This window comes from Sapajus apella, unplaced genomic scaffold, assembly GCF_009761245.1.
Source record: "Sapajus apella isolate SASKATOON/1434 unplaced genomic scaffold, GSC_monkey_1.0 scaffold32, whole genome shotgun sequence".
Taxonomy (NCBI): domain Eukaryota; kingdom Metazoa; phylum Chordata; class Mammalia; order Primates; family Cebidae; genus Sapajus; species Sapajus apella.
In genome coordinates, this window is record NW_022436972.1 from 2,486,629 (window position 1) to 2,510,919 (window position 24,291).

The 24,291-nt window shown below is 43.4% G+C and overlaps 1 long non-coding RNA gene across 1 annotated transcript; it reads right to left on the reverse strand.

Moving 5' to 3' along the window:
- Positions 1-5,264: 5,264 nt before the first annotated feature.
- On the reverse strand, positions 5,265-13,329 carry LOC116562267. The gene is made up of 3 exons (XR_004273854.1): positions 13,189-13,329; positions 12,164-12,168; positions 5,265-5,275 (listed from the first exon to the last, which is right to left on the reverse strand). It is a non-coding gene; the product is annotated as an uncharacterized LOC116562267 (long non-coding RNA).
- Positions 13,330-24,291: the final 10,962 nt, after the last annotated feature.

Below are 24,291 nucleotides of genomic sequence, written 5' to 3' on the forward strand. Positions count from 1 at the left end.
CATTCTCTCAAAGTGCTGGGATTATAGGCATGTGCCACCACACCTGACTGAAGATGTCCTTTCTTATGGGGCAAAAATAATTAGTGTCCAATATACTTCCATGCTTTGCATTCCTACTCTTCCACATAAAGAAGAAAGCCAGGTTTTCTTAATGAGTTCTCCTGCTGATCTCTATGGTGACAACAGTCATTATGCAAGTCCTTTTTTTCCAAGTAATATTAAGTGCTTGAGTATATATTAAGGCAGACTTAACTGATGGTTAATTGTCACTGTATTAGGCACTGTGGATGACACAAAAGAAGTCAATACACCATAGTTAATCATCAAATAAATTTCCCTTTATTTGGTAAGAAAAGATGGAAATATATGTAAAGAGTTAAAACAATTCCAAAACCAAGTATATGGAAACCACCAAGACCTGTCATCCCCATTTCCCCACAGCTACTGTTGCCCCTCCCGGGGACCCACTACAGTCTTCTTCCATCAAAGACTCTGAGAGACAAAATAAAAAATAAAAGCTAGCGTGCAAAGAGCAGTGAGCATTCACCAGACATAATCTCTCTGGCCGTGTTTCTGAAATGTAGATCAAAAGGTGTATTCTTCGGGGAAGAGGGTCTGCAGGATTTTGAGATTTTATGTTTTCACTTAAATGATCTGGAAATTTTGATGTTAGCATATTAGGAATTGTCTTGTAACCAAGCGCTGACATTTTATTTTAGTGTCTATATTTGTATTTCTGCTTATGGTCACATTGGCTCCAAGCAGCCATACATAAATGATGTCAGACTAATGAGAAAAGAAGTGGACTAAATACATAAATGATATGCCCAAACTAAGTGAAGGCCAAACAATGTCATATGCTGTTCAAGAGAGGTTTCCATAGTATTCCAATAAGAGGTATGGATGGGAGACTTAAGTCGTTGTCTCACACACAAATAGACATATTGAACTCAGAAGAACACATACTGTGCTGGGCAGTGCCATGTTCAAGTGGCAAAAGCCAAAATGGAATAGAGTAGTTATGAGATTTTGTTGGTTTCAAGAAGAGGCTTGTTTACTTCTGATAAAATCGGCAAAGGAAGATGTGACGAAAAGACCTCAGTTATACCAATTACTGCTTAGTAGATGATTGTAGAAATGGCTCTGATAAGAGTAATGTGATACAACTCCCAGCACAAATTATTGAAGGGAAATGTAATCTAATCATATGACTTTGGTCAATAAGCTTCCAAAATAGTCCTCAGTAGGTGTTATCTACTTGAGATATTCATAACCTGATGTCAGCCTTGTCTTTCTTGACCTCTGTTGCTTTGGACACTGTGAAACAGATTCCTCCTTCTGGAAATGTCTCCTCCCTTTGGGTTCCATGACCAGATTGTCTTCCTGCTACCCTGAGAGCTCCGACTCGGTTTCCTCTGTGAGCTTGCTTCTCAGACAGTGCTGTGCCTCAGGCCCTATCTCAGCTCCTACCTCTCCCAGTCAATGTCATGCCACAAATATGCTGACCATTTCCAAATCTCTTCTCTTGAACGTTTCCACCCTCTTCTCTTGAACTTGACACCCAGGACTTCCTTTTGTTTGTATTAAAACAAAAACAATAGCAATAATAATAACCCAAACCACACAAAACTGTATACTTAAAATGTACAAATCAGTTACCATCTTCCTCACACATCTGATACCCTCTGATAATCTTTGTTTCAGTCAGTGGCATCACCTGTCCAGTTAACTGAGATGGAGACTTAGGACTCATCTCTGACTCTTTGATCATTAAATGCATTGCAAACGTTTTACATTGTTGCAGGAGCGGCCACGGGAAATGGATCTCTCAGACACTGAATACTGGAGGAAGGAGTTTATTTGGCCAGGAGCAAGGTGGCGTATTTACGTAATAGCCAAGCTCGCCTAACAAAGGAAAGTTCCTTCTTTATATAGGCTTATACTTTAGATGTTACACGTGGAAGAATCTTAGGTTTATAGCTTAACATATGAAAAGGGTCTCAGTTTACAATCTTAGGAATTACATATGAAAAGGGTTTCAGTTTACAGTCTTAGGAATTACATATGAAAAGAGTTTTAGTTTACAGTCTTACGAATTACATATGAAAAGGGTTTCAGTTTACAGTCTTAGGAATTACATATGAAAATGGCTTCGGTTTACAGTCTTAGGAATGAAAAGGGGAAGTTTACAGTCTTAGGAATGAAAAGGGGAAGTTGATCTGAGATGCCTGGGTCTCCCTCTTCAACATCATAAATAGAACCAGTATTATCTATACATTTTTTAGGTGTGTGGCTGTGAGGAAGGTAGGTAGGTCCCTGATTTAGTAGCATTCAGACTGAACAGCTCTTTTTTGGCTTGGCTAAGGCGAGGGGCTTGCTATTGGTCTATTGCTGAGTGGCATTTGAAAGTTGTTGAAGAGGTGAGCAAAATGCAAAGCGATCAAGGACTTCCCTTGTAAATCAGAACTCCTGGCCCTTTTTCTCTAAGGTCTCAAGTTATGACAATACTTCTGATGTCCTGGGATGGTCCTAAGAAGGCTCAGTGGTCAGAAATGTACAATAACAGCCCTCAAGGAGAAATCCACTGTGTTGGTGGTGACGTTGGTGATGGAGTTGGTGATGGTGTCTTATCCTAGGGGAGGGTCAGTGAGGAACAGGGTCATATGATTGCATTACATTCTGATCCACCACCTTAGACCCTGGGGGTCGTCAAGAGAAATGGCTGGTTAACTTTAAATGCAACTGTCTGTCACTAGAGTTGTAACCAGTAACCCAGTGTCCCATGGTGTGGAGTACCCATTGCTATGACCCTTATGCCTGAGAGCTGAACATCTTGTTTCTGGTACCAGCCTCACCAGAGCAGTGGTTGGAACATGAGGCAGAGTGACTGGACTTCTCAGTTTCTTTTCTGCACAACGATAGTTAACAGGACTACCTTGTTTGGACTAAGTAAGCACCTGGAGGGTTTTACTTTTCAAGGAAGGAAGAACTCAGAGAATGAGAATGCACTTCTTACAAGCAGTAGGATGGAAGCTCAGATTTGATTTATCTGCATAGTAGTGACTTAAATTTGGCTTATTTCCTATAGCAGCAGGTAAAAGCTCCTAGAACAGGGGATGGCAATTTGTTGGTATTCAACAATGTGTGGATTTGAATCTAACTCTTGCGTAATCAGACACACCTCGTACTATCTTTGAGAAATTGTAAAGGACAACCCGGCCACCATTCTGAATTGACATTTCCCCTTCAGAAGAGTCAGTCCAATCTTTTTGTTTGTTTGTTTGTTTTTAGAGTCAGTCCAATCTTAACAGGCTTGTGAATAGCAGGAAGAGAGGCTTTAAAGTCAGCGAGTAAATTAAATTCCCATGCATATGACTTCACACTATAGCCCTTGTTTAGAAGGTTAGCCCACCTGTTTCCACCTCCAGCTCCTTACCTTTACCCCAGGCCACCATTGTTTCTCACCTGCATTGCTGCACTGTTTCCTACCTGGGCAATACGACACAATCTTCTTTGGAAAACCATCAATAGCTTCCCCACTGAATTCAGAATAACACTCAACCTCCTCGCCACGACCTGAAAGAATCGGGCCACATCTATTCTGCACTTTCGGTCAGCCAAATTCCCTTCCAAGTCAGGATTGCCACACTGCTCCTTCTCTTCCTTTAGGTGGCGGCTGAAATGTCACCTTAAAGAATTCTCTATCACACCCAAAGTAGGAAAGTGTTATTCTCTAGCTCAATAACTTCTTGTTTGATTTTTTTTTAACACTTCACACTCTATATTGTTTTATATATTTGTATGTTTGCCTTTTTTGGTCATCTGTGCCCTGTACTACGATGAAGCTCCATGCATGCAGGGACCATGGCTGACTCTTGTATGACTGTGTCATGTCTAGAATTGGGGCTGGCATGCAGAAATCTTAGTCAAGTGGATGAAATGAGGCGGTTTTGTTCAGTACTCACAAATTATGGAATTATACACCTAATCTACCCTTGGGAGCCACAGAGAATAGTTGTCTGATGTGTTTATTTTTCTAAGAAGCTGAGCTTATGACAAAAGCTCTGTCTGGCTGAATCATTTAAAACACATGTGTACCAGAACATTCAGCAAACTATCATGACAAACAATATTCAAATAATAACAGAAATGGAAAAGATTTATTTGTGAAGCCAGTCTAAAATGTGTTACTCCCAAACTCATTGTAATTCTAGCTGAAATTTCATTCTCAACTAGAAAGAGGGACAAAGATGTCCAACCTCACTACTAATCAAATAAACACACACCAGGAGAACAATTAGGGTATCATCTTTCACATTCAAAATGAGCAAATAAGCCGGGCGCGGTGGCTCAAGCCTGTAATCCCAGCACTTTGGGAGGCCGAGGCGGGTGGATCACGAGGTCAAGAGATCGAGACCATCCTGGTCAACACGGTGAAACCCTGTCTCTACTAAAAATACAAAAAATCAGCTGGGCATGGTGGCGTGTGCCTGTAATCCCAGCTACTCAGGAGGCTGAGGCAGGAGAATTGCCTGAACCCAGGAGGCGGAGGTTGCGGTGAGCCAAGATCGCGCCATTGCACTCCAGCCTGGGTAACAAGAGTGAAACTCCGTCCCAAAGAAAAAAAAAAATGAGCAAATAGTTTGTTTTTAAGATAAAATTAGCTGGGCACAGTGGCCTGTGCCTATAATCCCAATTACTTGGGAGGCTGAGGCAAGAGGATCGCTTGAGGCCAGGAGTTCCAGACTAGTCTGGGAAACATAATGAGACCTCATCTCTAAAACAAAACAAAACTATATGTGTGTATATATCTACATCTATATATGTAGATATGTGAACAAATATATTCATTTGGCCAGCCTGAGGTAAAATGAACAAAGTGTCATATATTCCTAGTAAAAAGTGAATTGGTATAACCTCTTTCAGAAGTATAATTTAACAGCATGCACTAAAATCATTACACATTGTCTACTCAGCAAGTCTTACTGATGAAATAACAAACATGGTCACAGCAATTCAGCTATTTAGATTTTTATCAGGTTGTCTGTAATTTGAAAAGACCCAAATATATACGAACATATAACTACAACTATATATATAAAACCACATATTCTGTGACATAGAAAAAAAGAAGAAATATAAAGTATCTATCTATATATAGATATAAAATAATAGGGGAAAAGTGCACACATATAATTGCATGTTGAGAAAGGCCATTATATTATTTTTATAAACTATTTAATTACAAGGGAAAATTTTCAAGCCATGATATTGGCTGAAAAAAGGCAACAAAAAGTATTTGGCATAGCACATCCCAATTTAAAAAAAAATAAATATACATATAAATGCATAGAAAAAAGCCTATTAAGTAATATATCAAATGTTACTAATAATAGTCTTTGAGGGATAGGATTATTAACAATATTTGTTTGCATATTAAATAACATAGACAGAATGACTTTCTATATTGTCCACATTTTCGGCAATGAATATGTATTAATCTTGATAACCAGAAAAAGTTTAGCTAAAAAGAAATGAGAGAGGGAAGCAATAGAACAATTACATGTAAAGTCATTTCTGTTTGTTAAAAAGCTTTAGGAGAAAACCAAAACCTAGACCTTCTCAAAGGTTGCTATTTTCCAAGTGCTTCTACAAGCTTTAATGTTGAATCAGCAACCACATGGCAAAGGGACCTTCTGGGACGGTCACAGGTAGCCCAAGATAAGAGGATGATGGATGTTAACTACTCACCAGCAATCGAGTCCTTTATCTAGACAAGTAAAGTCAAGAATGGAGAAATAACTGCTCTGAAGTGAAGGGAGGAACTGGGGGGAACGTTTGTACTGCCTGGATCAATCTATTTAAAGCCAGACTCAGAAATCAGTGAGACTCACAGCACGTGGAAATCTGCTGTGAGTCCAACCCTCTCATCCTACCCCCCAAAAAAAGAAAGCCACAGGTGAAATGACTGTGCGATCCTCTATGGAACACATTGCCCTGCCCTAGGTCTGTGCCCAGGGACTGTGAATGGGGTCCTCCCTGGAACCCAGGCCCTGCTACCGTCTGTCCACCTTCGTTTTCCTAACAGAAAGTGAAGTTTTTAAGCAGGAGTTTAAGGAGGCAGTTAAGAAACTTAAGACATTTTGAGACCGAAGAGCTTAGATTCCTGCTCATGCCGCAGGAGGATAAAACATCCTCTCTAATCTTTCCACTCCTGCAACTGCTCCCATCGTTACTCAGTTTTTACTGTTGGTGTCCTCGAAGTCACTGCACTGCCGAGGATTATGAAAACAGGACAGTCACCAGCTCGGGGAGGGAAGGCCATGCCCTTGGGTATCTTTAAATGAAGGGAGATGGAATTTGTCTGGTCAGCATTCATTCCAATCCTCATCAATTTTGGTTCACTTTGTTTCTATCTCCCTGCAGCCCTGAAGATAGTAGATACTTTTGTACTATGCAAGAAACCCGTAGGTAATTAGAATGGAATCTGTAAGTATTTCCTGCCATGGAACTTGTAAGAAAAGAAAAAGGGAAAAAAGAAAAGGAAAAAAAAGGATCTGCAAGTATTCAGAACACAACTAAGCAAAAGTATCCATTTTATTTATTTATGTCATTATTTTTAAAATAGAGACGAGATCTCACTATGTTGCCCAGGCTGGTTTCGAACTCCTGAGCTCAAGTGATTCTCCTGCCAGGGCCCTCTCAAAGTGTTAGGATTACAGGTGTGAACCACGACAGCTGGCTGGCTTTTCCTTAAAAAAAAATTTTCTTCCCCAAATAACCTGCTTGCCCCACAGTACTCCCTGTCTAGTGTTCCACAGGCTGCAGCTTTGTTGGATTTTCCTGAAGACTGAGAGTCAGTTTCCAGGGCTGCAGTGACAGAGGACCTCAAGCTGAGTGACAGGACAGGCAGAAATGTATTCCCTCCAGTTCTGGAGGCCAGAAGATGGAAATCAAGTGTCTCCCGGAGAGTCTAAGGGAGAATCTGTTCCATGGGCGTCTCTTAGCTTCTGGTGGCTGCTGGTGACCCCTAACATCCTCTGGCTGGTAGCATCACTCTAATTTCTGCCTCCTTCATCACAGGTATTCTCTCCGTGTGTCTGGGTCTCTGGGCCCCATTATAAAGACACCAGTCATATTGGATTGGGGCCCACTCTAATCCAGTATGACCTCATTGTCACTAGTTATATCCCATAATGACCCTATTTTGCAAATTTTTCAAATGAGGTCACATTCTAAGATACTGGGAGTTAGGACTTCATCATGCTTTTTTGAGGACCATAATTCAACCATAGTATCCTACATCTTCTATATCTACTTTCTTTCTATTCGATGGTTTACCAAGGGTAGGGAAGCAGGAGTATTCTGCCCGGATACTGACAACAAGAGACGATTGTAAAGAATGTATAAATGTAATAAAAATGACTAAAGGATACTCTGCTTTTCATTGTCTATTCGGGCCAGCAGTTCTAAACAATATCTGTGAATAAAATAAGCACCCCCATCAAATCTGTTTGTTGGATCTAAATAATTGCTGTGTGTGGCAGTTTAAAAATATGTCTACAAATTTTTCCATATTCTTCCCTTCCAATTCCCCTGTCTTGAATGTGGGTTGAACTTAACATTTTTCTTTGGTAAGCAAAATGTTAGTTCTTACTTAATATATTACAGAATTTGAATTCTATCTTTAAGTGAAAATTTATTTTTGTTGATTGTTTTAAACTAAAGAAGGAATCAAGCAAACAAGCATAAAATGAAGTATAACAATAAAAATGTTTTTAGTAATTACTGGAAATAGTTTTGTTGTTTACGGCCAAGGTGGTGTGAGAAAATGATTTGGTGTGGATACACTATGTCACTGCTTTTACAGCACTGAAACTTGAGACTCAGAATTCTCTGAGACAGTGTACAATTTCTAGTATCTAAAGAAGACCACCACATTTTCTTCAACATGTCTGTTTCTGATGTCAGAGGGTTAGATCATCTAAAGACTGAAATTATATCCCTCCTTTAGCTGATGGAAAATTCACCAAAGATTTCTTGAGTACCAACTATGTGGTCAGAACACATCTGTGGACAAAACAAGCTTCTGCCTTGTGAGCGTACCTTCTAGGGAAGGGAGACAGCAAACCAAGAGGTTAGAAGTAGCTGGGCAGGTGGCTCACACCTGTAATCCCAGGGACTTGGGAGGCTGAAATGGGAGGACTGCTTGAGGCCAGGAGTTTGACACCAGCCTGGGCAACATAGTGAGATCCTATCTCTTAAGGAAAAAAAAAAGGTTAGGGGAAAAAAAGTCAAAAAAGGACGGAAGGATGGGCATGCTGGGGTGGGGTGGAGGGGGCAGGTTGTAGGATTATGCAGTTGACTAAAGCAGCTCCCACGGAGGAGGGAGACTTGAGGAAGACTTGCAGGAAGCCAGCCAGTTTGCCATGCAGATAGCTGGGAAAACATTCCAGGAAACAGTCCTGTGAAGGCATGGCCTGTGTGGATGTGTACCTGGCATGCCGGAGGAAAGGCAAGGAAACCAACGCGAGCATGAAGGAGGGGGAGAAGCTGCCTAGGAAGAGGGCATACGCTTGGATGAGGCAGCTCTGTTCCATGGGGGAGTGCCTGTAGGCCAAGTCAACTAAGAGCCCTCAAGGCCCACACTCACAGCAGCTGGGAAATGAGGCTTCAGCCTGAAAAGGCTCAGGGCACCACTCCCAGCATCTCCTACAGAGTTGGATTTATAGGAGTCATTCCATTTGGCTAGGGAATTAAAGGGGTGTCCCCTTTTGGAAGAGAAATTATATTTAAGAGGGAAGCTGGGTGCAGTGGCTCATGTCTGTAATCCTAGCACTTTGGGAGGCCAAGGCAGGCAGAGTGTTTGAGCCTAGGAGTTCGAGACCAGCCTGGGGTAACATGGTGGAGCCAGATCTCTAAAAAAAAGAAAAAATTAGCCAGGTATGGTGGCAGGTGCCTGTAGTTCCAGTTACTTGCAGGGCTGAGGTGGGAGGATCACCTGAGCCCAGGGAGGTCAAGGCTGCATCTCAAGGCTGAGTTGAGATCGCACCACTGGACTTCAGCCTGGGTGTCAGAGTGAGATCCTGTCTCAAAAAAAAAAAAAAAAAAAAAGAGGTCACCTTCTTCCTCATCTGTATCCTGTAATTTCTTGCACAGCCTATTCATTATCCTTAACTCAACTGTTTAATTATTCCACACATTTCCTGGGAGTGGAGGGTATGCCCTGGGGAAAGCTGTTGATGGGTGTGGAGTTAAGATCCCTTGGGGTCCCTGCCCCTAGCTCAGGGCTAAGCTGACCACTCTGGGCCCTGCATTTAATATGCTTCAGTTTCTACTCTCATTGTCATTGCCTTTTCTGTAGCCTCCTTTAATTAAAAAAAAAATTTTTTTTTAGAGGCAAGGTCTCTCACTCTGTCGTGGTATGAACATGACTTACTGCGGCCTTGACCTCCCAGGCTCAAACAATTCTCCCACCTCAGCTTCCCCAGTGGCTGGGACTATAGGCACATGGCACCACCATGCCCAATTTGTGTATTTTTTGTAAAGATAGGGGTCTCACCATCTTGCCCAGGCTGGCCTCGAGCTCCTAGACTCAAGCAATCCCCCCACCTTGGCCTCCGAAGGTGCTGGGATTACAGGGGTCAGCAACCTTGCCCAGCCTGTGGCCTCCTTTTCTTACTACAGATCAATTCTGCTTTGGAATTCAGTGTTCTTGCTTAACCTTGTCCCCCACCCACCTCTCCTTCTACTTTTACCTGGTATAGATTATCAAGCCCATATACCAGACTTGCCGAATGGGAAAGTACAGTTCTCCAGTGAATTAACCGCTGTTTGCCAGGAATTTTGGCTTTGAGGAAAAAGTAAATTTGAACACTTCTAATAACTCATACAACTCCAAAACATTATGGTAAGTCCTGAAAATGACACTTGGTAATGTACATGCAGTTATGACTGAATTGCTCCCCAAAATGCACTGGTTTTAGAGCTTACCTCAAATGTGACAGAAAAACAGGGAGAAGGGCCTTTAAAGAGATGACTAAGATTAAATGAGGTCTTTAGAGTGGGTCCTAATTCAAGAGGACTGGGTGTCCTTATAAGAGGAGGAAGGCAGGCTGGCACGGTGGCTCACGCCTGTAATCCCAGCACTTTGGGAAGCCAAGGCAGGCTGATCACTTGAGGTCAGGAGTTCGAGACCAGCCTGGCCAACATACAGTGAAACCCCATTTCTACTAAAAGTACAAAAATTAGCCAGGAGTAGTAACATGCACCTGCTTTCCCAGCTACTTGGGAGGCTGAGGTGCAAGAATCCCTTGAACCTGGGAGGTGGAGGTTGCAGTGAGCCGAGATCATGCCATTGCACTCCTGCCTGGACAACAGAGCAAGACTCTGTCTCAAAAAAAAAGGAAGCGACACCAGGGGCTGGTGTGCACAGAGGGAAAGGACACAGCAAGAAGAGGCATCCTGGCAAGTCAAACTAGACATTTGCAAACCTCAGCAGAAATCAAACCTACTGACACCTTGACCTTGAACTTCCAGCCTCCAAAGGGCCATCATGGCCCCAGAGCTCCCTGGAGGCCCACTGAGACCTGGTTATCGCTGCTTCTTCTGTGAACTTCACTCCTCTCAGGCATCTGCCCAGGGCCTCCTCAGTGCTCTTCCTGCGCCCGTATCTCTATTTTGGAGTGGGCTTCCTGAGAACCAGACCCATGACACGCTCTCTACCTTTCCATATTTCTCTTCTGGGAAAGAACACTTTGGCAGCATATCAAGAAGGTGATTCTTACAACAACAGCTTCTTCAAAGTACAAAGTTTTAAGAGTGACCCATACTGGAGGGCATTTGGGTGGAGGTAAAGGAGTCTGAATAGATGTTTTCATAGGGTCTTTTTATAGGACTTGCCTGCTCTAACTCAGTGTCACCTGATAGTTCTTCCTTAAACAGTCAGAAGGCTTAGAGGCACAAATAAAAGCAAAAATTACATATCATGCGCCCAATTCTGTTGTTCTCAGGCCAAATTTTGCTTCTTTCCCAAACTTCCAGAGGCCCCAAACAGTTTCACTTTCAACCCACTTAACCTTCTTGTACAAACTAAGAAAAGATTTGGGGTCATCACAATTTTCATTTCATTGCAGCAGTGAAAATAACAATTGGACTGAATTTCTTTCTTTTTCTTTTTTTCTTATATAGACAAAGTCTTGCATTGTTGCTCAGGCTGGTCTCAAACTCCTGGACGTGAGCGATCCTCCTGCCTCAGCTTTCCAAAGTGTAGGGATTATAGGCATGAGCCAAGGGAGTGAATTTCATTGAGAATTTACTCTTTTGAACATCTATTCTCTGCAGGCTACAGAAAAGGTAAATGAAAAATCCTTACCCTAAAGTGGTTGCAAAGTAGATACAGAGGTGAATTATATTAGACAGAAACCTGTCATTGTTACTGGAGACATGCTCAGAGGAAGGCCATTGGCCATTTTAGAGAGGACCTGATGATGGCAGCCTTGTTTCTGAAAATCAAAGTGAAGTCTGGGTTTTGTGACCCACAGTAACCTCAGCCATGGGAATCTCTCATGGTTGACATCAGATCTGTGATCACTTCTTCTCCCTCTGCAAGGCTTAGCCTTGAGCGAAATGTAGGAGAGGCTGAACCTGCCTTGGAGTGAGGTTTCCCACACCAACCTTGGTGTGGACTGTGCTTTGGAAACCTCTTACAAACCTCTTGGAAAAAGGCTTTTGAACTCTTTGGAAACAGATGTGGAGTAAACATAAAGGTTATGTTTGCGATATTCATACAAAAAGAAATAACATGGCCAGGCACGGTGGCTCATGACTGTAATCCCATCACTTTGGGAGGCCGAGGCGGGAAGATTACGAGGTCAGGAGTTCGAGATCAGCCTGGCCAACATGGTGAAACCCCATCTCTACTAAAAATACAAAAGTAAGCTGGGCATGGTGGTGGGCGCCTGTAATCCCAGCTACTCTGGAGGCTGAAGTAGAATTGTTTGAACCTGGGAGGCAGGGTTGCAGTGAGCCGAGATCGCACCACTGTACCCAGCCTGGGTGACAGGGCAAGACTCAGTCTCAAAAAAAATAAAAAAACAAAACAAAAAAAAGAAAAATAACACAGTTTCCAGTTTTGTTTGTACCAGCAAGTGCTGTTATTTACAGCACCTGTAACCTCAACAAAATGTTAGTATATTTATGTCTGTCTTGTTTCCTGTCAGAGCCTTATGCCTTTACAAAAAATCACATTGAGCCAAGTGTGTAACTTAGGTAATGAGTACAGGAAGTTCTCAAAGATTTAGAAGAAAACCTCTTCAAAACCACATAGAGGAAAAACAAGATTTAGCTGCAAAATCCATCTCCTACCTTCTGTCAGCTCCTATGGGAACCACAGCTCAGCTGCATACATTGTGTCTCTTCTCTGGGAGTGTCTTCTACAGTGAAACGTCAAGGGAGAATTAAGCATCAGGTAGATTGACATGAAGTCTAACGCAAGGCCATATCTTGTACTTGGTATGGATTTTGAGATGGTTCTGAAGCCAAAACTCTGGAGGCCATCACTGGGCAATGTCAGTTTGCATGAACCTACCATCACTTTCTCTGGTTTTTGTCAAAGGTTAAGGCTTTAGGGTGTGGGGATGTTCTAGAAGTCCACTGGGGCTTCTTACTGGCACTAGGGGTGATTTGGGCTGAGTTGGGCTACATGCTCTGAATCAACTTAAAACTTAAGGAGATCCCACAGAGACTATAACAGAGACTATAAATTATCCTTTCTCGTTAGGATTCCCTAAGGTAACTACAATTTTGGCATGGGATTTAAAGTATGAACTAGATGTTTCAGCAAACTCCAAGACTGGCTGATTGGTTATGTATTAGCAGGTTCAGAACCCTCCTTGGGCATGCTGCATTAACTTAGATGCCTTTAATCCACTTGCACTGCTTTAGAAGTCAATACAAGCCTTCCCTTGTATTCCCTAGGTAGCGTCTGGATCTTTGTAATGTACTCAACATAGACCTTTGACGATTTTTATACTCTGTTGAAAATAATGTCTAAATACATTCTTTTTTCATGACTTACATTTGTCTGTATATCCTCTGTTATTAAAAATTTTCTTTCTTTTTTTCTTTTCGAGATGGCATTTCACTCTTGTTGCCCAGGCTGGAGTGCAATGGCGAGATCTCAGCCACTATAGCCTCCGACTCCTGGATTCGAGAGATTCTCCTGCCTCAGCCTCCTGAGTAGCTGGGATTACAGACACCTGCCACCACACATGGCTAATTTTTTGTATTTTCAGTAGAGACAGGGTTTCACCATGTTGGCCAGGCTGGTCTCGAACTCCTGACCTCAGGTGATCCACCTGCCTCAGCCTCCCAAAGTGCTGGGATTACAGGCATGAGCCACCGCAAATGGCCTATTTTCTTTCTTTTAAAAAAAATTTATTCATTTGAAAGTTATTCAAGAAGTTATTTTAATTTTTTTGGAAGGTGGATACATTTTAACATCTAAAGGATAGTAGGATTTTCTGCACTTTGTAGTAAATTCTGTGAGAAGAAATGAGTGCAAACCATTCAGTCAATGATGCCTAGTGAAAACAGAGACCAGGCACAGGGGCTCACACCTGTAATCCCAGCACTTTGGGAGGCCAAGGCTGGAGGATCACTTGAAGCCAGGAGTTCTGAGACCTGCTGGACACATAACAAGCTCTTGTCTCTACAAAACATTTTTTAAAAAATTAGCCTGGCATGGTGGCATGCACCTGTAATCCCAGTGACTTGGAAGGCTGAGGCAGGAGGACTGCTTGAGCCCAAAAGCTCAAGGTTGTAGTGAGCTGTGATTGTGCCTCTGCACTCCACCTTGGGTGAAGGAGCTCATCAATTCACATTGATATCCCTATACTATAGTTTTCTTTGAAATTTACAATTTCATGTAACATACACACATGCCCATCAGTTTATATGTCTCCACATACGCAATATTAACACTACATCTTTGTATATATACATATACACATATTTAATAATTACATCTTTTATATATACATATTTATCTGGTTCTACATGTGTATTTATATAATGTCTATTTATACTTATAAAATCAAATGATGATTGGGAATACTTTTCTTTTTCGTTTGTAGAGAGGGGGTCTCGCTCCATTACCCAGGCTTGTCTTGAATTCCTGGCCTCAAGTGATCCTCCCGCCTGACCTTCTCAAAGTGCTGGGTTTACAAGCGTGAACCATTGCACCTGGCTGGACATCTTTTAATGTTGAATTTGAAATGATCAGTTTCCTTAATTGCTAATTTTAAGCTACATCAGAAAAACTGGATAACTATTTGTGTGAGCTCCTTGGGACAATCACTTCTCCAAAATCCACTTCTGCCCTTAGATCTTGGGATTTTCTTAACCATCCCAGAATAGGGATCTCTATCCTGTTTGAGAGGAGAAGCTACCTTTCACTTTCTAAAGCCTTGTGCACTCTCAAAGTAAAAGGAGAGAGGCGATTGATAGAGAAAATCCTGAAGTGCTTGAGATCTCTGACAGTGAGCCACCTCCTAGCTGGGAATCTGCAAACTGAGTGGAAAGTAAAAGGGGAAAGGGGTGCAGCTGCGGTGGCACCCACCTTTCACCAGGGCCAGCGTTTGCCAGGGGGCTGGGCTACATCTTGGGCATGCAGTGGTGTACCTGGAGTATCTAACACCACGTGTCTTCTATACACAAAATTATTCCCACTACTCATGTAATAATCAGTAATAATCATTATTCTTTCAATTAAAAAGGATATGTTTTAATTTTAGAGATATTAAGTTTTATAAAATATTACAAGTATAAACTAAAATTGGAATTACCGAACAAAAAAAATCACACTTCACAGGTGACATTCAGTTTCACTCTTTTACATTTTAAGCATACAAAAAAAATTCCAGCTGGGCAAGGTGGCTCATGCCTGTAATGCCAGCACTTTGGGAGGTCGAGGTGGGAGGATTGCTTGAGGCCAGGAGTTCAAGGCCAGACTTGACTGCATAGTGAGATCCTATCTCTACACTTTTCTTTTTTTCTAAAGCCAGGCATCCCAGATACTTAGGAGGCTGAGGTGGGAGAATCACTTCAGCTTAGGAGGTTAAGGCTGCAGTGAGTTATGATCATGTCACTGCACTCCAGCCGGGGTGACAGAGTGAAACTCTGTTTCAAAAAAAGGAAAAATTTCCAACTATATTAGGGTTCTCTAGAGGGACAGAACTAATAGGATATGGGAGTTTATTAAGAAGTATTGACTCACACAATCACAAGGTGAAGGTGAGGTCCCACAATAGGCTGTCTGCAAGCTGAGGAGAAGCATGGAAGCCAGTCCAAGTCCCAAAGCTGAAGAACTTGGAGTCTGATGTTCAAGGGTAGGAAGCAGCCAGCACGGGAGAAAGATGTAGGCTTGGAGGACAAGCCAGGCTAGTCCTTCCACGTTCTTCTGCCTGCTTTTATTCTGGTGCACTGGCAGCTGATTAGATGGTGCCCACCCAGATGAAGGGTGGGCCTGCCTTTCCCAGCCCACTGACTCAGATGTTAATCTCCTTTGGCAACACCCTCACAGACATACCCAGGATCAATACTTTGCATCCTTCAATCCAATCAAGTTGACACTCAGTATTCACCATCACACAAGTCATCGCGTAAAATGACAAAATCGAAGTATTGCAAGTTCTGCTTCATCTTTACAATCACTGTGCTCTCCTCAGTTATTTCAAATCCACCTTAGTCTCACTCTGTGGTCCAGGCTTGAGTGCAGAGGCACCATCTTGGCCCGCTGCAACCTCTGCCTCCTGGGTTCAAGCGATTCTCATGTCTCAGCCTCTTGAGTAGCTGGGATTGCAGGCACCTGCTATCATGCCTACCTACTTTTTGTATTTTTAGTAGAGACAGGGTTTCGCCATGTTGGCCAGGCTGGTTTCGAACTCCTGACCTCAAGTAATTCACCTGCCTCAGCTTCTTAAAGTGCTGGGATTATAGGTGGAAGCCACTGAGCCCAGCCTTTTAAACACAGTAGCAGGAGGTGGTACCACAGGGTTGGAGCCAGGTAATGGGCCCGAAGCAAAATTGAGTGCTTCCAAAGTGCTATCAATTTATTCTCAAAACACCTTCCTGTGGATGAGTCCTGGTAAGCCAGAATCACTGAGAATTCTCCAGAGTTACTTCTGTATGCATAAGATGATGATTATTCAAGTGTGTTAACTGGAAACTTACATATATACTAGTAAAACTCACCAATAACTGCAGCAATTGTTTAGAACATACGCCGCAAAGAGATTTCTCAGGAAGGTGCATTTGTATTTTGTGTAGAATCGCTAGTATCATTGGTTTTAAGATTTTCTTTTTTTGTCTCTACTTGTGATGCATCCCCTGTTGCCTAGCGTGGCTCGCTCTCCCACTCCTCACTCTCTTCATAAGGGAGTGGGAATCTGGACTTGGAAGATATGGACTAGTGTTGGTGTATGACCTTGAGAAATTGACCAATATTGTGGTTGCTGACTTATTAGTAAAGTGGAAACGATGACACTTCTCTGCTGACCTCACATAGCTGTTACGGAGATTCCAGAACTGTGGGCCTGAAACATGATCTACATAGGCTAATCTGTTCGCGGAGCCCATGACATTGCAGTTTGCCACAGTAAGAGCCTCTCAGTCTCATCTTGGGCGTCCAGAGTGCACCTGCTGCTTCTGTCACCTGTCTCCTGACTGGCTCCTCTGTCCACTTTCTGAACAGTGGGGGCATTTCCCCAGCTTCTTGCATTGGTGCTGGGCTCCTCTCACTTCCCTCTTTTCTGTCCCTTTTCCTCCTTTCTCTCTCTGCTGAGCTTACCCACTTTCTGCTTTTACTAATTAGCCCAACAAGAGCTCCCAAATCCACCTCTCCCTTAAATGCCAGGCCAGCATTTCCAACAGACTGCTGTCTTCTCTCAGTCCGATGAACACATTCAAAAATGGAAACTTCTGTCTCTTTCCCTCGCTTCAGAGCAGCATTTCAGGAACCCAAACCTGAAACTTCAGAGTCTGCACCACACGCTCTTTTTATTAGTCTTTACACTCAAACAGAAATGAACTAGAGTGGGCAGAGGGGACAGCTGTGGAGGGGCCGTGGGGTCAGCTGACTGGAGTCAGATCCTGGCTATACCACGTCTGGCCTTGAGAAAGTGTTTTAATGTCTGAATCCTAGACTTTTTGTTTGTTTGTTTGTTTAAATAGGCAGGGTCTCACTCTGTCACCCAGGCTCAGGCTGGAGTGCAGGGGTGCAATCTTGGCTCATTGCAGCCTTGGCCTCCCAGGCTCAAGTGATCCTCCGGCCTCAGCCTCCTGAGTAGCTGGAACTACTGGTGCACACCACTATGCCCAGCTAATTTTTGTATTTTTTTTGTAGAGAAGGAATTTTACCATGTTGCCCTGGCTGGTCTTGAACTCCTATGCTCAGGCAATCCTCCAGCCTCAGCCTCCCAAAGTGCTGAAATTATAGGTGTGACCGACTGCACCCAGCCTTAAAAGTGAGTTTTAACTAGTATTTTTCCATCTTCTACCTGAAAAACAGTCACAGAGATAATAATTTATTTTTCCTGTTAAGTCCTTTTCCTTTAAGGGGTATTGAATATTTTTTTTCAATTATTTTTTAAAATCGTGGTAGATCACACATAGCAAAGTATCGTCTCAAGCATTTTTTTAAGTGGACACTTTAGTGCCATTGAATACACTCACATTCTTGGGCAACCATCACCACCTGTCTCCAGAACTTTGTGTTTCCCCATACAGAAACTCTACCCATGAAGCAGCTCCCTATTCTCTCCTCCCCAAAGTCCCTGGCAACCACCATTCTACTTTCCATATATGTGAAGTTGACCACCCTAGGTACCTCATATAAGGGGAACCATATGGTATTGTCCTTTTGTGACTGGCTTATTACACTTAGCATAAAGTCTCCAAGGTTCATTCGTGTTGTAGCATGTCAGAATTCCTTTTTTTTTTTTTTTAAAGATGGAGTTTCGCTCTTGTCGCCCAGGTTGGAGTGCAATGGCGTGATCTCAGCTCACCGCAACCCCTGCCTCCTGGGTTCAGGCGATTCTCCTGCCTCAGCCTCCTGGGTAGCTGGCATTATAGGTGCCCACCAGCATATCCCACTAATTTTTGTATTTTTAGTAGAGATGGGGTTTCACCATGTTGGCCAGGCTGGTCTCAAACTCCTGATCTCAGGTCATCCGCCCGCCTTGGCCTCCCAAGGTGCTGCGATTACAGGCATGAGCCACCACGCCTGGCCAAAATTTCCTTCCTTTTTAAGGCTGAATCATGTTCCGTTGTACGGATAGACTACATTTGGCTTCTCCACTCATCCTGTCAGGCACTTGGGTTGTTTCCACCTCTTGGCTATTGTGAGTAATGCTGCTAGGAACGTGAGTGTGCAAATATCTCTTCCAGTCCCTGCTTTCAAGTCTTTTGGATGTATACCCAGAAGCGGAATTTCTGTATCATATGGTAATTTTATATTTAACTTTTTGAGGAACTGCCATACTGATTTCCGTAGGGGCCGCACTATTTTACATTCACACTAAATGTACAAAGGTTCTACTTCCTCCTCATCTTACACTTCTGTTTTTTAAAATAACATTTTTTAAAATATGAGAAATTAACTAGGGTTAGTCAGTGCTTCTCTAAATGTATTCTGAAGATTACTCCTCAGAATCATCTGGTGGGGTGCTCATAAAAATGTAGACTCCTAACCCCACCTCAGACCAAGTAGAACCTCTGAGACTGGGGTCACAAAGTGTGGCTCTGTTTGTGTGTGTGTGTGTGTGTGTGTGTGTGTGTGTGTGTGTGTGCACGTGTGTGTGTGTGATACAGGGTCTCACTCTGTTGCCCAGGCTGGAGTGTAGTGGTGCCATGATGGCTCACTGTAGCCTCCAACCCCTGGGTGCAAACGATTCTCCTGCCTCTGCCTCCTGAGTAGCTGGGACTATAGGTGTGTGCCACCATGCCCAGCTAATTTTTAAATTTTTCTGTAGAGATTGGGTCTCACTATGTTGCCCAGGCTGATCTCGAATCCTGGCTTCAAGTGATCCTCCTGCCTTGGCTTCCCAAAGTGCTGGGATTACAGGCGTGAGCCACTGTGCACGTCCTGAAGTGTGCTTTTAAACAAGCTCCTACAGGCACTGCCTCCTCCACCCACAGGCAGGCCTCCTGCAGGTGGGGTTCTGGACATGATTAACTAAGGGGCAGAGGGATAGGAAGGGGAGAGGAACTTCCTGCCCCTCTGAAGCTCCAGCACATAGAAGAATTCAAGCCCCAGCCATCAGGATAATCTCATGCAGTCAAAAGACCATAGAAATTAAAGATTGCGAATGTCCATATTGTTTTTTCAAGCTTTCAATCTTTTCAGTCATGATCTACCAAAAAAATCAAATCGAGGTCTGGAAGCATGACATTTTTAGCTGAGGAAATGCTCTTGATCAAAAACCAGATTTTGACTGGCGATACTCAAGTGAAATGCCCCATTATCAGCTTCCGACAGATCTCAGCAGAGCCATTCTCAGGCATTAGGGAAGCAATCTCCACGAGGGCCACTTCCCCGGCCACAGCGCCTACTGTGAGATGAGTCATGCCTTTTGTCTTGTGCCTGGAATTTGGGGATGTTTATGAAAAGTTGATGTAAATACTAGTCATAATTCCTCTCTTCACAGATTCTTTATTTCAGAAAATGGGTATTTCATCACGTACAAACGTCATATCACTTCCAGCCCCATTGCCACCTGAAAATGCTCTTTCTCCGTTTTACTAGGGATTATTTAAAGGCTGTTGGAAACCCTCCAGAGAACACAGTTTCTGGGATGCCACCATTAATATTGAAACATACATTTGCATCAACTGTACTGTAGAGAAAAAGGCATCTTTTTCCTTCCCATCATGGCTGAGGCCTTTATGAGAAAAAAAGGGCAGATTCATAAGAGAAAATCATGCAAGCGTATTTGATATAAGTTTTACACGATGCAGGAGACTTTATAAGGAAACACCCAAAGAAACCGGTAGACCCTGTGTTTTTTTCGTGTTCATTTTGATAAGAAGTAGATGGTGGTGGAGAAGCACAATTGAATAAAAAAGTATGGTCTGGTGGTAACACAGTGTGGGGAGCTCGCAGGGCCTGTTTACACTCCTCTCTGTGGTCCTGTGTTTTCAGAGATAAGGATGTTTCTTTGCCTGGGTAGAGGGAGGGCACCTCTTGAATAACGGTCTTAGGTCTGCCTTCAGCGGAAGGTTCGGAGGCTCTTTTCCTGGTGCTACAGGCTCCTTCAGGGGAGAAGAGCGAGAGGAAGAGGAGAAGGACCTTCCTGTTGCCGCTGCCTCCAATGCCAAGGTGCCATGTTTTGGGGTAGTGTGTTTTGAACTCCATCAATACCAATTTTATCTTTTGAGGGCTGAGAGGAGATTCTTGAGATTAAGAAGTAAGTGCTAATGAAAGGCAAAGTATACTTCTATTTGACAGGTTCACGCTCTGTGGCCCAAACTGGAGTGCAGTGGTGCGATCACAGCTCACTACAGCCTCGGTCTCCCAGGCTCAGGTGATCCTCCCATCTCAGGCTCCCAAGTGTCTGGGAATACAGGCATGTGCCACTATGCTCAGCTAATTTTTAATTTTTTTTTTTTTTTTTTTTGTAGAGATGAGGTCTTTCTATGTTGCCCAGACTGGTCTCTAACTCCTGGGCTCAAGCAATGCCCCCAGCCTCAGTCTCCCAAAGTGCCGGGATTACAGACTAAGCCACCGTGCCCCACCCCAAAGGATTTATTTAAATGCAGCCTCCATGAGTTTGAGTACAACATCTATGTACTTGCTTCCTTTAAATTCCCAAAGCAGATGAGATGGAATTGATACATACATCATGATGACATTTCCCATAGCACAATAAAACTTAAACTTCAAAGTAAACCACTCTGCTATTGAACGTTAGCATTTTAAGGTAAAGCATGATGGTTCATACCTTTTAAAAATAGAGAGTGGGTCACATCAGCTTTCTCCCCCGGTGCCATCTCAGCATTCTACTGACTCCCTCAGACACAGGCAGTAGACCAGCCCAGATGAATGTACTCAAGCAGGACATACTCCAGACTTCCCAGCTAGTCTCAAACAAAACAGAGCAGAACAAAACCACAACATCCCATGGAATTCCTGTCAACAGACATAATGTTATGTAAATGGCCATCTAACCTATGTGGTACTTGGCCAATCGTTATAGGAAAGGGGTTCTGATCCAGACCCCAAGAGAGGGTTCTTGCATCTCATGCAAGAAAGAATTCTTGCATGTGAGTCCTCAGAGTAAAATAAAGCAAGTTTATTAGGAAAGTAAAGGAATGAAGGAATGGCTACTCCATAGACAGAACATCCCTGAGGGCTGCTGATCGCCCATTTTTATGGTGATTTCTTAATGATATGCTAATAAAGGGGTGGATTATTCATGCCTTTCTTTTCCAGACCATATAGGGTAACTTCCTGACGTAGCCTTGGCATTTGTAGACTGTCACAGCACTGGTGGGAGTGTAGCAGTGAGGACGACCAGAGGTCACTCTCATGGCCATCTTGGTTTTGGTGGATTTTAGCTGGCCTCTTTATTGCAACCTGTTTTATCAGCAAGGTCCTTATGACCTATACTTTGTGCTGACCTCCTGTCTCATCCTGTGACTTAGAATGCCTTCACCATCTGGGAATGCAGCCCAGTAGGTTTCAGCCGTCTTAGCTGGCTCCTATTCAGGATGGAGTTGCTCTGGTTCACATGCGTCTGACAGAATGGTGAGGGGGAAAGAAAAGACAGTTAGAAATAAAATGATCAATTTATGGAGAAACCCAGTGCCTATAGACAGCATCCTCTTTTTGGGAAAAGCCTGGGGACAGGGGTGCGTCAATGCCGTAAACATTTCCCTCTTGTTTTTCTTCCCATATTTCTGGTCCTGCCTGCTGCTTTATTTCACAAGAATCCATTACAGGTATGGATCGACTTACGACCTATGCAACTTACGACCATTCGACTTTACGACCACAATCGCTAGCCACGACTGCTCCGTGTCTGGCAGCGCAAACGTTGCCCAGCTGGGTGTACGACAGTGCGGACCAGCTTCCGGCAGCACTACCATCTCCACGTGCATATAGCCTACTCAACTTACGACCAAATCATGTTACGACCGGTCTGTCGGAACCAATCGTGGTCGTAAGTCGAGCACTAGTTATAGTTAAATTTTGTCACTAATGAAAGGTCATTTTGTGCTGGTGGTCCGGCATGGAGCATGTCAGGGACTGTGGGCATCCAGTGAGTCAAAGTTCAAGGCAAAATTGATAGTCTGGGAGAAATAAGTATACTGTTTATGGAAGTAAGCATTTAAAACTGATTTTTTTTAAATGTACTTTTAGTAGCTACAGGGACATACTGAAATGAACTTATCCTTTTTAAGTACAGTTTCATTCATATACATACATTGTTTTATAAAGGCTTGGAGGAAGATGAATTAATACTTGGGCGGTTGGTGCTAATTTGACTGTTAAAGAGAGTTAAGGCAGGCTGGGAGGAGCCTGGATTGCCCTTTGTTCTGTTCAATAGAGGGCAGTAGCAATGACTTCGCTCACAGAGGTCTAAAACTCTGGAGAATAAGATCTCTCAGATTTTAATGTGGCTGCATATCACCTGGGGACATTGTCAATTGCAGGTTCTCATTTAGCAGGTCAGGGTGGGGCCTGAGATTCTGCATTGCAAACAAGCTCACAGGCATCGCTGCTATTGCTTGGCGGAAGGACCACACTTTGCACTGTGCTGTCTGGGTGTAGCATTGCTGAACAAGTTGAATTTGCGCCTCATTAAAATGACACTTGTGCCAAGAAGCAAACAAGTGCTTTGCATCCTCTTAGAGCTGTTAACCTGCTTGGCTCTCTTATCAGTCAGTTGGGGTCCTTGTTTGTTTTCAGATTTAAAGTGTACTTTATACTTTCCAGTGGGGTTGCAGAGTGCAGATAAGGCTTGGGTGGATGACGATTCAACAGCTTCAGACACATTTTGTTTTTCAAATGGAGTCTCACTCTATTGCCCAGGATGGAGTGCAGTGCCACGATCTCGGCTCACTGCAACCTCTGCATCCCAGGTTCAAGCAATTCTCCCGTCTCAGCTTCCCAAGTGCCGGGATTACAGGTGGTGCCGCCATGCCCGGCTAATTTTTGTATTTTTAAAAGAGACGGGGTTTCACCATATTGGTCACGCTGGTCTCGAACCCATGACCTCAGGTGATCTACCTGCCTCGGCCTCCCAAAATGCTGGGATTACAGGCATGAGCCACGGTGCTCCGCCAGTGTTCCCATTTTATAGAGAAACCCAGTCCCTACAGACAGAATCATCTTTTTGGGAAAAGGCTGGGGGGTGCGTCAATGCCATAAACATTTCCCTCTCATTTTTCCTCCCATATTTCTGGTCCTGCCTGCTGCTTTATTTCACAAGAAGCATTAGTTAAATTTTGTCATGAATGAAAGGTCATTTTGTGCCAGTGGCTTGGCCTGGAGAACACCAGGGACTCTGGGTACTCAATGAGTCAGAGATCAAGGCCAAAACCATGAGGTCCCATGTAGAGAGGTTGCAACCAGATCTCAAGATCTGCCAGGGCTGAGCGTTCCTCTTTGCATAAGATTACTTTCTTTATTACTGGATGTTCATAAAGAGCCACAGGACTGTGAGCAAAATAGTCTCGAATATTTTCTCTTCCTAAAATTCAAATATACCACCCCTTCTGTGACCTCAGGAGCCACAGGTATCTGGCAACTTCAGGATTCAGTTGCAAGTTCTTAAACTGGTAACAGTGTTGTACCTGAGCGAGTCAAGGAATGCGCCACACTCTAAGGATGAATCATGAGTCCTTTAAGCCACCTACCAAGAGTGGCTAACGCCCAAAATTCTCTCAGCCCGAAGAAAAAGCTCGGTGGTCTTTTATCCACTAGTTTTAAGAGGAAGGGGGGACCTAGCTGAAACGAAGTTTTCACAAAGGCAGAGTAAGCAAAAAGTTAAAAAGAAAAACTGATACATAAGAAATAAAACAGTGCCAGTGTGAGCACAGCTGTCATGAAAGACACACAACCTACAGATAAGGGGGCTCTGGGCGCCCCCTGCAGCTGCATTCCCAGGCTCTGCTGGTACCACTGTACTCGGCCTCTTATCAACAAAGGCATTTCTGGGTGCCCAGAGTCAGTCTGCCCGTGCTTTATACTATAGTTACATACTGAATGGGGAGAAGGTTACTAAAATA